Raw genomic sequence first — 13,200 nt, 5'->3', positions numbered from 1 at the left:
TTTAAGCATTCAGCTACTGGGGCCTTAAAAAAAACAAAAAACAAAAAAACCTCCCTCCCTGCGGCAAAAAGCAAAATACTTCTGTAGTTCTACAGAAATAGGTCAGTATTTTCTTATTCCACAAGGGCAAAGCATTTGCTCTTCTTTATTCAGATGAAGGGTTTGTGGCCCTGTGCCACTTATGACATTAAACAAGCATGTTCGTTTAGAAGATTGTTTTAGATGGCTTTTGTTTTTTTGCTGAAGATTTTCCTTTTGGACTGGAGTATTTGTTGTCTTAACAGGACTACTTTGACCACCTACAGTCACATTTGCAATGGGAACTGTTTACTGAGGGTAGTTACAGTATTACTATCTGATAATCTAAGAATTATGGATGGAAAATAAACCAGCAGGTACTTCATTAAAAATGCTATGTGTGTAACAGACAATTTCAGAATTTATCCTGAAAAGACCTGTAACTGCTTAATGTCATTATTGGGAGCAGCTCTGAATTAGCAGGACTGCTCGTGTGTGGTAAAGTGAAGCATATGTGTGTTTGCAGGCTTGAGGCTGTGTACTAGTAGGTTTGTCCAAAAGAACCTTGATACCTTGCTGCAGGGCTTCATTTATTGTCCATATTTTGAAATATTATTACTTCCTTTTATCAGGAAACAATTGTGTGTTTCTCCTTACAGGTTTCAAGTTCTAAGGATTTTTTTTTGTGGCCGTTAAGTTGGTGCTCATTATGCCGAGCTGATGATCATGGTGGTCTCTTAATCTGCAAAGTTACATTGTAAGTAGAGAGAAGTAGGAATGAGTTTTTGGATGTGCCATGCTGAGCCTGGAAGTGTAGTGACTCTATTTATATGGTGTTGCATCTTGTAGCAGGTCCTGTGAATTTAAATGTAATGTCATATGAATGCAGCTGTAGTGTTTTCAGGACCAAATTGGCCCACTGACTGTGGGCTAACAAAAGTGCCAGTTATCATAGCAGTAAATAGATAAATCCATGCCAGTGCTTACATTTAAATTGTCTTTAAGCAAACTCTTGCTGAATTGAGTATACTTGGCATTAGGATACCATATGGAAAGGGTTTGAGAACAAGTAGCCATTTTGAGATGACTGACAGTCTGCTACGGTTCAGCTCTGCCCCACTTCTTGGAGACAAGAGTAGCAATTTCTTAGATGCCTAGCTGTGCCAGTGCAAACCACTGTCCTTGCATAGTATCCATATCCTTTTGTTTCTTACACAGATGGTGTTTTAATTCGTAGGTGATCTAAATGAGCTTAGGTGATCTAAATGTTCTTGCTGCAGAAAGATGTAATTAATTTTAAGGAACACTTGGGGGAGACTTCATATCTTTGCACTATTTTATTTTCAATTTTTGATTTGTTTAAAGTAACATCACTTTAAATTGAAGTTTACTATTCTAAAACTTTTGAAAGATGAAACTTCTGTGCTTGGATTATTGTCTCACATGCTATTTCTAGTTACAGAATATTATCTACTGATAGCATCTTGACATGAGGTATTTGGTTTTCTATTTGTAGGTGTTTTCTGTTGCTGATATCTTATTACAAATTTTCTTTAAAAATTATGATGTAGTTGTAACTGACTTCTCTAGATATGAAAGTATAGATGAGTGATACTTTAAGTTGTGGGGGAAGAGCAGAATGCATGAATATGAGAATTAGTGATAGCACATGAACTAGATGGCTGTTCTACTTTGTATCTTAGTCATGAATACTCACTGTTGTGTTAAACTTGTATGTCTATTTCTGTTCTTAATTCCCGGTTTTCAGGATCTCAGCTTTGAGGAATTTACCTTCAGCTGAAATTTCTCAGATTTGATCTCTAGAGTTAATCAAGACTTTGCATCAAATACATTTAAAAACAAAGATTAAAAAAGCCGTGAACAGCAAAAGTTTACCTCTTCTAAACACAGGAGATGTGCTTCCCACCTGCCAAATTAAAAAACAACAAAAAAAACCCCATGGTGACATGTTAATAGTTTGAAACAGTTGGGGTTAGAAAGACGAGACTTGAGAAGGAAATCAGATTTCTGAGTATGTATAATGGTGTCTTCTGTTGCTGGACATGGAACAGAGTATTCCTAATCAGAAAATACTGGCATAGATACTAGGAGAATAGACCAGCTGTAGTCAGTGGGGCATTTTGTTTTTGTGTTTTTCCCAAGGCTCTAGCAAGAGAGGGCGATAGAACTGTCAGAGACCCCAGATGAATAACCAGACTCCTGACTTCCACTAGGAGCTTAACAAAGGAGAATTTAAGATTTGGCTGCAGCAGCTAATTTCCGAATGGAGAAACCACAAAATGCTAGTTTCGGGGGGTATTGACATTTAACATTTTGGGGCCCTTCAGCTCATGTTAGACAGAACTTAATCAATGAATGTATCCATAGGGGAAAATCCATTCTTTGCTGAAGTATACTATATGTAAAATAATATCATGTTTAAAGTATGTGTATTCAAGGAAGAAGAAATTTCTGTTGCACTGTAGTGTTGCTGTTTGTTACTCTATTTTTTTTCCTATTATTCACAAGTAGAGTGAAACTGTTTTTGCATTGTCCAGGTAGTGTTTTTCAAAATCCTATTTAAATACTGTTAATCTTCCACTATTAAAGATAGCGGAAGAGATGAGGTCTTTGTTACCGGCACTCCTTGTGTGAGAAGGAGCTGGGTTGTTTGCTGTGGCCCCTTCCAGGGGACTTGCTCAGACATGCCTAAGGGGACCCTGCTAAGTGAAGCTTCCTCACTGCGGGGCTGTGTTTTGGCTTCTCTCCTGCCATGTGACTCAATTTGATAGCAAGGACTCCTCCAGTCAGAGGGGGTGTTCTGCTTCAACCCTCGTTGTTGCCATGACCCAATAGACCACATGCATCCCTGGCTTATACTACCAGGCTGTAATGCATCAGAACTTAGTGTTTTTGTTTGTGTGCTTTTGTTAAAGAAGGGGGAAAAAAAAGTGTTGGAGCTTGCGACTTTTAAGAGACATAAAAACCCTCCTCAAAGTAATTGCTTCAACATCTTTACTGTATAACATACGTGTGCAATTAGAAGTTCCACTGAAATATCTTTGAGGAATCTGCATATGCAATACTGTATTACTTCTTACAGCTCTGGGTATAAATGTGGCAGGCTCTGTTAAAGATGGTTGGAATGATAATTCAGGTAATGTACTTTTAAATTATGATTGTGACTGAACTTACTATTCAGCATTTTCGTTGATCAGTTTGCCCTGTCTTGTGTACTGTACATGGCTCACAGTAACAGTGAAAGAGAGGAGGTTCTTCAACAGACTGCACTGTATGAAGAAGTAATCCTAACAGAATAAGTATTTCCTAGAAAAGAATGTAAACTTAAAGGTTGAAAGATGAGGTGATATGGGTAGACATAACTCTGGTATTTCTTAGCTTCTGAATGTTGTGCTTTTCAAACTTGATGCTTTTATAGTACAGTCTTTTGAAAAAAATGAAACAGGCTATTTTAAGATTTGCTGAAGTGGCACTCGTAGTCAGCAACATTGGGATTCCCCTGTCCTGTATGATAATTGCTCAGCAAGAGAAAGCTCCTGGTTTTCACCAAGTCACTGAAAGACAATTCTGCAGCCCAAATGCTATAGCCGAGTGTTCCAGAAAGTTTGTTTATACCCTAACTCAGAGCCTTAAAGCTTCTGCTCAGGACTCTTCTAACCTTGGAGGTGAAGTCAGTAAGCACTTGAGCAGAACTCCATCAGATGTTCAGCTGTGCCCAAGAGAGTTTGTCTTGCAAGTAGGGAGTAGCTCCATACCTATCTAATGCTCAAGCTCGCTCTGGATCCATAGGTTAAATATTCCCCTCTCTACCTCCTCTCGGAGCTGGGAGAACACAGTGTTCTCAGTGTGTGTTTATTGAAGACCTATCAGATGGGCTCTGCACAAAACAAAACAGAGGCCACTCCTCCCATGCCTGAGTAATAGCTTAGTGGTTAGAGCATTTTCAAAGAGTGAGGACTCCAGGTTCAGCTCCTTTTCTCCCCAAGGGTGTTCAAACCGGTGCCTCCTACATGCCCAGGCTCCCAAGGTGAGAGAATTGGACTGGCTTTTGCTCTTATTTCTGGGCCAGTGAACATTTTAAGGATTGAATGTAGAACAGTAGAAAGTGATGACAGTGTTCCTGTGGTTAAATAGCTTAACTTAGTTGTTTGGGGAGGAGAAGTTGAAATCCCCTCAGGTTTATAAATAAATTGAACTTGGGCCTCTTCTATCTTGTTTAAGTGATCTAACCACTGAGGTGAGAGAGCCAGTGTCTGGACTTGAGGTTGTGGTCCTGAATAGATGCAGGTGCCTCTTGGTGGTGGGCAGAAAGCCCCAGCAATAGTGAGAGATGAGACTGAAGATACGCTCCTGTCTTCAGTGCTTCCCGTTGCCTAATTTAGGTGGCCTCCAACTTGATTTGCATATTTTTTTTTGAGAACTGGTCAAAGATGCCTTACTCTCTACTCAAATTTTGTATAAAGAAACCTTGCTGGCAGACTGAAGCCAGCCATGATCTCTGCTATGAGGTCCAGGCACTGAGGGAGTGCTGTTGTCCTGGACTGAGCGTCACTGTACTTGTGTCTCTACAGTGTTAAATTTAACCTTCCACTGAGATACTGCTTCATTTAAATACTGTTTCTACACTAGACAACTAAAATGCTTTTGCTGTGTTCCTGTGCTGAGAATGAACATAACACTTTCAGCCCACAAACATTTGAAAAGGCAGTTGAAAATGAAGATGTCTTTGGTATTTGTTTCTTGCACCTGTTTATAATACATGGTGTGTCTATAATGTATAAGGACAAAGTTCATTTTTCAAGTGCAAGGAAGCATGTTTTTCTTTAGTAAGGGTTCTCCTGAAAGCCAGAGACCTTTCTCTTCCCAGTGCATCTCCAGACTTCTTCCTTCCACTTCATGTCCCCTCACACATGAGGGCACTGTAGCTTCATTCTTACTTTATACTTGAATGGCTCTACAAGCTCTTAGTGGAGGTTTGAACCAGAAGTGGTGTCTCTTGAGCATTTTTTTTATTATTGTGGGGGTGTGTTTTCTCATATTTTTCTCATCTCATCTCTCACTATTGCTGGGGCTTTCTGCCCACCACCAAGAGGCACCTGCATCTATTCAGGACCACAACCTCAAGCCCAGACACTGGCTCTCTCACCTCAGTGGTTAGATCACTTAAACAAGATAGAAGAGACCCAATAGTCTCATAATTTCAGAGGTGTAAGTTCTAGATCAGAACTTACCATGAGAGGAGGAGGAGGTAAATACTTAAAATTTCAGCATTGTACCACAGTCTTATGCAAACAGTTTGGCACTTGGAAAGGAAATAATCACTCATTCAGGTGCACTTGCAACTTGCTTTCAAAACCCAGGTGCAGCAAGATGCAAATATGTAACCCGCACTAATGTGACTACATGGCTGAAATAGGGTTACAGAACCTGCAGGACAGTCTCGAAGTGCAAAACAGTGTCAGTGAGCATTTTGCAATGTGTTGAGTGGAGCGTGGGGTGAAGCTTAAATTCTTCTTGAAGAGAACTGTGTACTCTTGTTGCTATTTAAGTTTTCCTATGCCAAGCTTTTTCACTTGACTGTACTATACAGGAACTAGATCATTACCATTGAAAGAACCTGAAGTTCTTCCAAGTTTATATTCAGGCCAAATGAAGTAAGCCTCTAATGAACATGCAACTAGATGACATAAGAGCATATATTAAATTTGCAGAGGCCTTCTTGTTTCCCCATCCCCTAATTAGATCAAACAATAGGGGATGGGAATACATAGATCTTCAGTGACACTGTGCTTCAACTGTGTTTAATAGACTCAATTCAAAATAGGTCCGTGTGCTGTTTAATCTTGTTGATGGTGGATGACCGTGCAATCCTGAAACCCCAGAAGTGCTGAGAATAATATTGTGAGACTTTGGAACCTGAAGAGCAAATGAGTTTCTCTGTGACTGATCTCACAGGGTGTGCTGCAGCACTTCCCTTCCTCCTCGGTTGTTCTGCTCTAGGGTGTCTTCATGTGACAACCTATGAACTAAGTTACTGTGGTTGAGCAAAATTCTATTAACTAGCTCATCTGTAAAAACTGACTTGTTTGATTTGCAGTGTAAAACGTATTAAGTGGGGAGTGTACTGTCTGTTGTGGCTCAGTTGACAGGTTTTAACTCATAAGGCTGTGGTGGGTTGATTTTTGCAGGTGTGAACTTATTCTGGTAAGGGCACTTATTAATGCTTGCTTTGCCTTATGTGTTAAAGCATGCTTGCATGCTGAGATGTATGTTCCATCATCTTTTCTTCAGGTATTTTTCTTGAAAGATTTTGGAAGGGAGGGAAATGTAGCAAACACCAAACATAAAGTGGTACTGTTGACAATTATTGGTTTAATCTGTTGGCAGTAGATTAAAGGAGATGGCAGACAGTGGTGATTTCTTTCCCTGTTTTCCCACAAGACTGGGCTAATATATTTTTTTCTTCTCTGAAGTGACATGCGTTAGTTGCACAATTCCTGGGGTGACTGTCTAGTGACCTCCTAGTTGTAAAAGCTTTTATGAATGTCAGAAGCCTAGAGTTATAAATACTGAACTTCAAAAAGGTGGTTTGGGGTTTTTTGTTTGTTTTTGTTTTGTCTCTGGAATAGCTAGCGTAAAAATGAAGCTTGGCCCCCTGACAGGTTAGCAGGCTTCCTCTGTCATGAGCCTTTCCCTCTTCTTGTGAAGCTGTAATCTTCAAAATATCAAAAGGAGAAACAAGCAACAAAACCTAAGGAAAACAAAGGTAGCTTTCCTTTTAAGATTAAGTTATCAGTGTCCTTGAAAGGAGGAACAGACTCCAGTCAATGCTTTATTGTGGATTGTTATACTTAATACGGAACTAGAGAAAGCAGCAGTTAGTGCAAAGTGGAGTCTAGCAAGATTGTGTTTGCCTAATGATGTACTGCTAGTGTTTGTCTGCTCCACTTTGGACATTTTGGAATCCCCCAGCCTAAACTAGGTAAACATTTATTAATTTAATCTATCCCATGGTGCCTTGTTCCATTGTGGGCCTGAGATGTTAGCCAGGCCTTCTGGGTCATTAGACCCAGTTGTATGGGAAACAGGTAACTTCTATAAAGGCTTATAATTGGTCCTGTGCCTGGACCGAGAGAGTCCTGGAATAGCAGAGAGGTAAAGAAAGAATAATGAACTTCTGGGGCTCTTACAGTTTATATTCTTCAAGTGCTAGTTTGTGAGCTTTCTCTTTTTGAAGAGTAAAGTTACATGCTGGTGAGAAAAGCAGATACTTAACTCTGGCAGGAAGCTTTCATGGAGTGAGGAGATGGTCCAAGCACTAACAGTCCTATTGCTTCTAATCATTTGCTTTTCTTCCTTTTTAGTGTAGAATAATTTGAGATGTGGTTGTGAGTTGATGGGAGTTGAGCAGTTGCACCTCTGTCTCAAGATCAAGTCTTCTGGGAGACAGAGGCCTTTTCGGTCGCTGCTCTCTGTCAGTTAGGAGCTAGGCAGAGCCGGGCCTGACAGTGCTGGAGGAGCAGTGCTGAGAACTGAGCAGGGATCACAGTGCCTGCTGCTTGCAGTGTGCTGTGAAGTTAGAGCTGAGGCAAGAGATGAAGTCTGTTTTCCATTTCTGGAGAGGGAAAGAGAGGTATAGATTGGTCAAGGAGCTAATACTATAGTGTGGGAAGTCAGGAAGATTTCCTGAAGCTTCTTCAGAGTTGCTTTAATTTTCACTGATGCATTAGGGTAAGGAAAGTTCTGTACTCCATAAACTTTAAGTGATCGAGGTGAGAGAGGACAAGTTGTTTGGAGGACATCTTAAGCAATAAGTAGTTATTTTCCAATAAAAAACAGCTTTGTGTGGTTCTGTATATTAAGGCAGTAGGGAAGGATATAAGAATAAAGCATAGCTAACAGTAAATAAATGTTGCCCTAACATCTAGGCTCCTCTGGCTGATTGTTCAGTGTTTTCTGCCATTAAGAATGGCCCTGTGGAATACACAGGTTTTGGTAGACAAAGTTCTCAAAAGCTTTTTTTGCATGTTTTAGCCTTTTAATAGTCTCACCACTAAATGGCAGGGAGAAGTTTATTCAGTGTTAGGTTGTGGAGATAACCAAGTAGTGAATCATATCTATAATGCCTATATTGCACCGCCAAATTTAACTCTAATTTTGGAGTGTAGTAGTATATATCCTGCTGAGAAAGGAGAATATGTAGCAGTTAGCAATCAGTCTGAGCTCTGTAGGCAGCTATCAAAAGAAATAGTGTAATCTGTAAGTGTTAGACTGCCGAGTCTGGAGTTGAAAGCCATGTGAATGGTAAAATCTAGTCAAATTTCTTTATGCTTGGGCTAAATAAAGTTTTTTCAGCTGTAGTGTTTTTGTGCAAGTTCTCTATGTCCACGTTAAACTTGAAGTGTGTTTTCATTGTTGCTTTCTTTGCATCTATTCTACATCAGATTTTCTCTTCAATGTTTTCCTTATTTGTTTCCTTTGAGATGGGCCATCTTCTGGTGTCTGATTTGCAGATTTAGTTTTCTGTCTCAACTGTCTGTAGTCAGCTCAAATTCATGTCTGTATTTGACCACCATAGTTAGCAAATCTTAAATTGAACACCTTTCAGTCATTCCCTTCCCTGGTTCCTCATACTGTTTTTATCAGTCTTCCGCTTGCTCTTGCTTACAACTTTGCCATCATCTTACTATCTTCTTACAGTATCTCATGCTGCTAAGTAATCATGTTGTTTAATTCCTGTTCTGTGTATGCAGAATTTTTCTTACACAAACTTAAGCCTGGATAAACCCCAGTGTTTTGGGGGGTGGTTTTTATTTTTTGGTCAGAAATGCAACATCCGCCCTACTGAAGTCTTTGCATTTACCTTCCTAAATCTCTGGAAATTGTTGTCCCATTCTTATCACAGCCCCATTTTATTGTACCTAGTGGTATTTGTCTCATGCTCAGTCAGTTTAGTATCTTTGATTTCAAGACCCCCACCCCCACCCACCCAGTGCAACCCATTATTTGGGAAAATGTAGTTCCAATGGACCTTTCAGTTTTTTAATGTCTGTGACACTTGTGGAACCTTACCTGAGGTGGCTTGCCATCTCCGGCATACCTTCTAAGCCTTCCCTCAATGCGTCTGGCTGCCTGAGGCTCTTCCTGTGTAGAGTGGAAAAATGCAAACATATCATGAAATCAACAGGCTGCTTTTTAAACCTATGTTCACTTCCACTGTTCTTGCTACATGGAGCTATTAATTTCTGTACTGACTGTACAGATGGGCTCTGTCTGACTGGGTGCCTGTAAAGTGTGTGCCATACTGGGCCTGTATCAGTAACAGTCCTTGCGGATTGCACATACTTGCATCATTCAGGATGCTGGTCAGTTCAGATGCTCTGCAGCAGCGTGGGCACAACAGCGTAACAGAAGAGCGTACTGCGGAGACAGGACATGGTGGGGAGGGAGGAAATAAGGCAAACAACATCTAACTGTCTGAAATCCCAAATGAAAGAAAAACTGTCAGCCTGTGGGAAGTCAGGATTTAGTGTTGCAGCTCCTCCACAGAGTTTGACAACTAAGTAGCATCTGCATAGATCCAAGATACAGCTGTAAGAGCTGAAAGTAGATACATATAGTAACACTTTTTCTTCTGGGTTATTTTGACACATCTTTCTTCAAGATGCTTATACAGAGGCTTTTTGCACTATTTTCCCAGTGTTTAGTGATGAACCAAATGCTACCCCCTTGGTAGCTTGACTAAACTGTGTATTGTATTACTATTAAAAAAAAAAAAAAAAAAATTCAAAATTTCCAGTTTGGGGCTGTCTGAATGCAGATGACAAAATCCCTGTCCTGGAGTTCTTCTTACAAGGGTTAAGTTTCTCCAGCAATCTTAAAACTGATCTAAAGATGAAAAGCTGTTCTAACGTGAGAGTTATGGAGTAATGTAAACTGTATAAATAGACATGTAGTAAAAAGGTGATTTTGATTAGTTTTCTAAAAGAGCTTAATACTGAGATTATTGTTATTTTCTTGTTTAATCACTATAGTTACGAAGCTTTATAGTAAGCCAATGAACTTGTCAGCTTCAAATTCTGTTAATAAAAGGTATTGTAGGTAACCTTTAAGATAATATCTCCATTTTTGAAGCCTTTGCCAACTTGGTGTTACGTTCACATTCTTGTGTCCTCCTGTTGAAAGGTACTTTCTATGCTGATTTGTTTTAAGGAGAGGAGGAGAACATAATCCACATGCTAGTCTTGCAAGGGCTTGGCACGTAAGTGTTCCCTCTGACTTTTCAAGGCTCCTTACTGAAACCCTCCTTTGGCATTTTTTTCTAAAATACTCCTCCTCCTTCAGTAATACTGAGATGGGCATAACAATTGTGGCATGGGACTGGGAGCACAGGCCAGTTTGGTTCCTGGCCTTGCCCCTCCACTTTGCTGGGTGATCTTGGACACGTTGTAGCCCTTTCTCAATGTGCCCACCTGTAAAATGGAAATAATGCTCATGAAACTTCACAATAATTTTAAGCTATGTGAAAAGTTGTTAGGGTAAAGTTATAGGGATATTAACTTTTACACACTACTGCACTTTAGAAAACTCCGTTAGCATAACTTAATAATTTTGAGAAGAATTATGTGTAGATGGAATAAGTACACCTAAGAGATGTGATTTTTTTTTTTCTGACATTATGAACAGTGCTGCAGTTCTGCTATTTGCCTTTTCACTTCATTTTATTGAGGAATATTTTTAACTTTAATTAGTCTGCTTTAACTCAGAAGTGATTCAACTTTTTGTTTAAACTTTCAAAGAAACCTGATTTAAGTTGGGTGAGAGAAATAGAGCATGAGTAATAGAAGGAGTCAAAAATAACCATTTGACAGTCTTTGCATCCACATGTGCTTGCATTCTTTCCTTAAAATCCTAAAACATTTTAATTTCTTGGGGTTAGATATTTTCATCTTTAACATACAGAGCTTTTTTTCCTTGCCACTGAAATATAGCTAGCTTTGAGAAGTGAGGGAGCCATTTTAACAGTGCACAACAGTACTGCACAGTGTCTCAAGATACAAAGAATAACATACAGAAAGTATAAAGGAAAGCAGAATTTGGCCAAACTGCGATCTGGCCAGAAAGCTTGGGCTTAATTTAGTCAAGCATGCTGTTTGAAAACAAAACCAAACAACCCTTTGCTTGTCTTGATATGTTTGTCACTCTTTTCAGCTTAGCGCTCTGTAATGGCCTCTGCTTGTAAAACATTCCTTTGAAATGGTGACCTTTGGAGCCAAGCTCGATTGGCATACCTTATGCTAGCACAGCCTCAGCATGACTGCAGGACAAGTAATGCTTGTATGTTATGTCTTTGTATATTTGAAGGGCGTATTTTAATAAGCATACTCTGCTTATGTTTTACTTCTGCCATCCTCCATGTCATGCTGCAAAGCAGCAGGAGGAGGAGAGGTGGGGAATGCCATTGCCTTGCAATCAGCTGCAAAGCTCACCTTCTGAGCACTCTACAGTCATGTTATGCCGGCTTATTCCTTTTCCAACAGGTAAATTTAAAAAATAATAATAAATAGCTGCAGCTACTTCCAGAAGTTCTAGTGTTCAGTTCAAGAATGGAAAGACAAAGCTAAGCATGTTTTCACTTGCATAAATGTTTTCTCTTGTGAAATTCCTATGCATGCAATGTAGGGTGCCTGGCTGATCACTGCAGCTGTTTAAAATAGAAAGGCAGATGGAACAAATAGAAAGATTTACCACACAGCTTGATCTCTTCCCCTGAAGCAGCCATCCATCATCAGCACTGGTGAGACAAACAGCAAAACAAGTTTCCCTTCGAGGCTGTGATTGGGCTTGGGCAGGCAGCAGCCCTGTGCTACAGCCTTGTGATTGGGCCGGCAGGAACACACCTCTGGAATCTGTTTATTTCCTAAAAATAAGATACAATCTTTAACATTTCATCTAGAGATCTTTCATCTAGCATTTAACATCCAAATAAACTTGAACAAACCTAGCTAACCTCTTTGGAACTGCCTTAATAGTTTAGCTAAATGGGTGGAATGAATTCTTTTTTTTCTTTTTTTTTCTCTCTCCCCTCTTTCTTCTGAGTACAATGAGGCCTGTGTGAGTTGTCTAGATCTGTTGTCTGTATTCTTCTGGGAGGCTACATATGATATTGTATAACTTTCTTGCATCTTAACTAGAGCTGAAAGTTGTTTTTCAGATTTCATAATGTACTAACTTGGGCTTATATTGAAAGCAGTTATTCTTTTAAAGCTATTTTTATAGCTGTTCTGTAAAATTGTTTGCAATTGCAAATCATGTTTTCCTCATTTTTGTAAATGTCTAGTAACTTTATTCGTGATCATCTGAGTTATGGCTTCACTCTTTATTGGAAACAATTTAAATAGATCTGGGATTTTCTTGCTAAGATAGGAGTTTAAAAGCATAACGTCTGAGGTTCTGTGCAAAGTAGAGCTTCGCACCATTCCTGAATGAGAGATCTGATCAGCTGCAGTGAATGTTCCAACTGAGTAACTATCAGGCATAACTGAATCCATCTGAACTCATTAACCTACTTCCCCCTCTCCTCCTTTCCCCCCCCCCTCCAAAAAAAAAAAAATCCAGAAGAGGAAAATTATATGGTTACTACTTCTGTTGTGGTTCATATAAGATACAGAACCAGAAGGCTGTGAAAACCTAGTTCATGAAACCAGAACTTGCTTTTATTTATTTATATCAAGTAACCAAGGTTTGGACAAGCACTAGATATAGGAATATTGACTACAGGGGTTATTGCCCTGAGAGGCAAAGATACACAGGAGAATGGGAAAGGAAATAGGGATCAGAGGAAGAACTGCAGGCAAGAGAAGCTGATTACCAGAAAGCTATTTAAACTCATGTTCAGACTTTTTTTGAACAATTGCTTGTGGTTCTTGTATATTTCGAAATAAATATGAATAAATTTAGTAGTTGGTGAAATGTAAATTGACAACTTTTTGAATAAGCACCTACGTTTTGCTTATCTGTAGAGAACTAATGTTTCAGGCTTTTCAAGAAGTTTAGCCTTGTTGTTTTGTTCCTGACTGGTATTGCTTAACCACTCTTAAACATTCCTTTCGTGAAGAAACCTCTGCACCCGTAGTGAGCGCTTTATAAACTTTTTAAAAC

At 39.4% G+C, this 13,200-nt stretch overlaps 1 protein-coding gene and 1 long non-coding RNA gene across 2 annotated transcripts in view; one reads left to right on the top strand and one right to left on the bottom strand.

The window, feature by feature from the left end:
* Nucleotides 1-13,200, top strand: part of SESN1 (sestrin 1) — an 85,591-nt gene that overhangs the window by 14,843 nt on the left and 57,548 nt on the right. The gene's annotated exons all lie outside the window — the stretch shown is intronic.
* On the bottom strand, nt 6,268-11,868 carry LOC112995161 (uncharacterized). The gene is made up of 3 exons (XR_003262112.2): nt 11,788-11,868; nt 9,112-9,183; nt 6,268-7,654 (listed from the first exon to the last, which is right to left on the bottom strand). It is a non-coding gene; the product is annotated as an uncharacterized LOC112995161 (long non-coding RNA).

Source organism: Dromaius novaehollandiae, chromosome 3, assembly GCF_036370855.1.
Source record: "Dromaius novaehollandiae isolate bDroNov1 chromosome 3, bDroNov1.hap1, whole genome shotgun sequence".
NCBI lineage: Eukaryota > Metazoa > Chordata > Aves > Casuariiformes > Dromaiidae > Dromaius > Dromaius novaehollandiae.
Note: the sequence above shows the minus strand (reverse complement) of the source record. Positions and strands in the feature narration are given on the sequence as shown.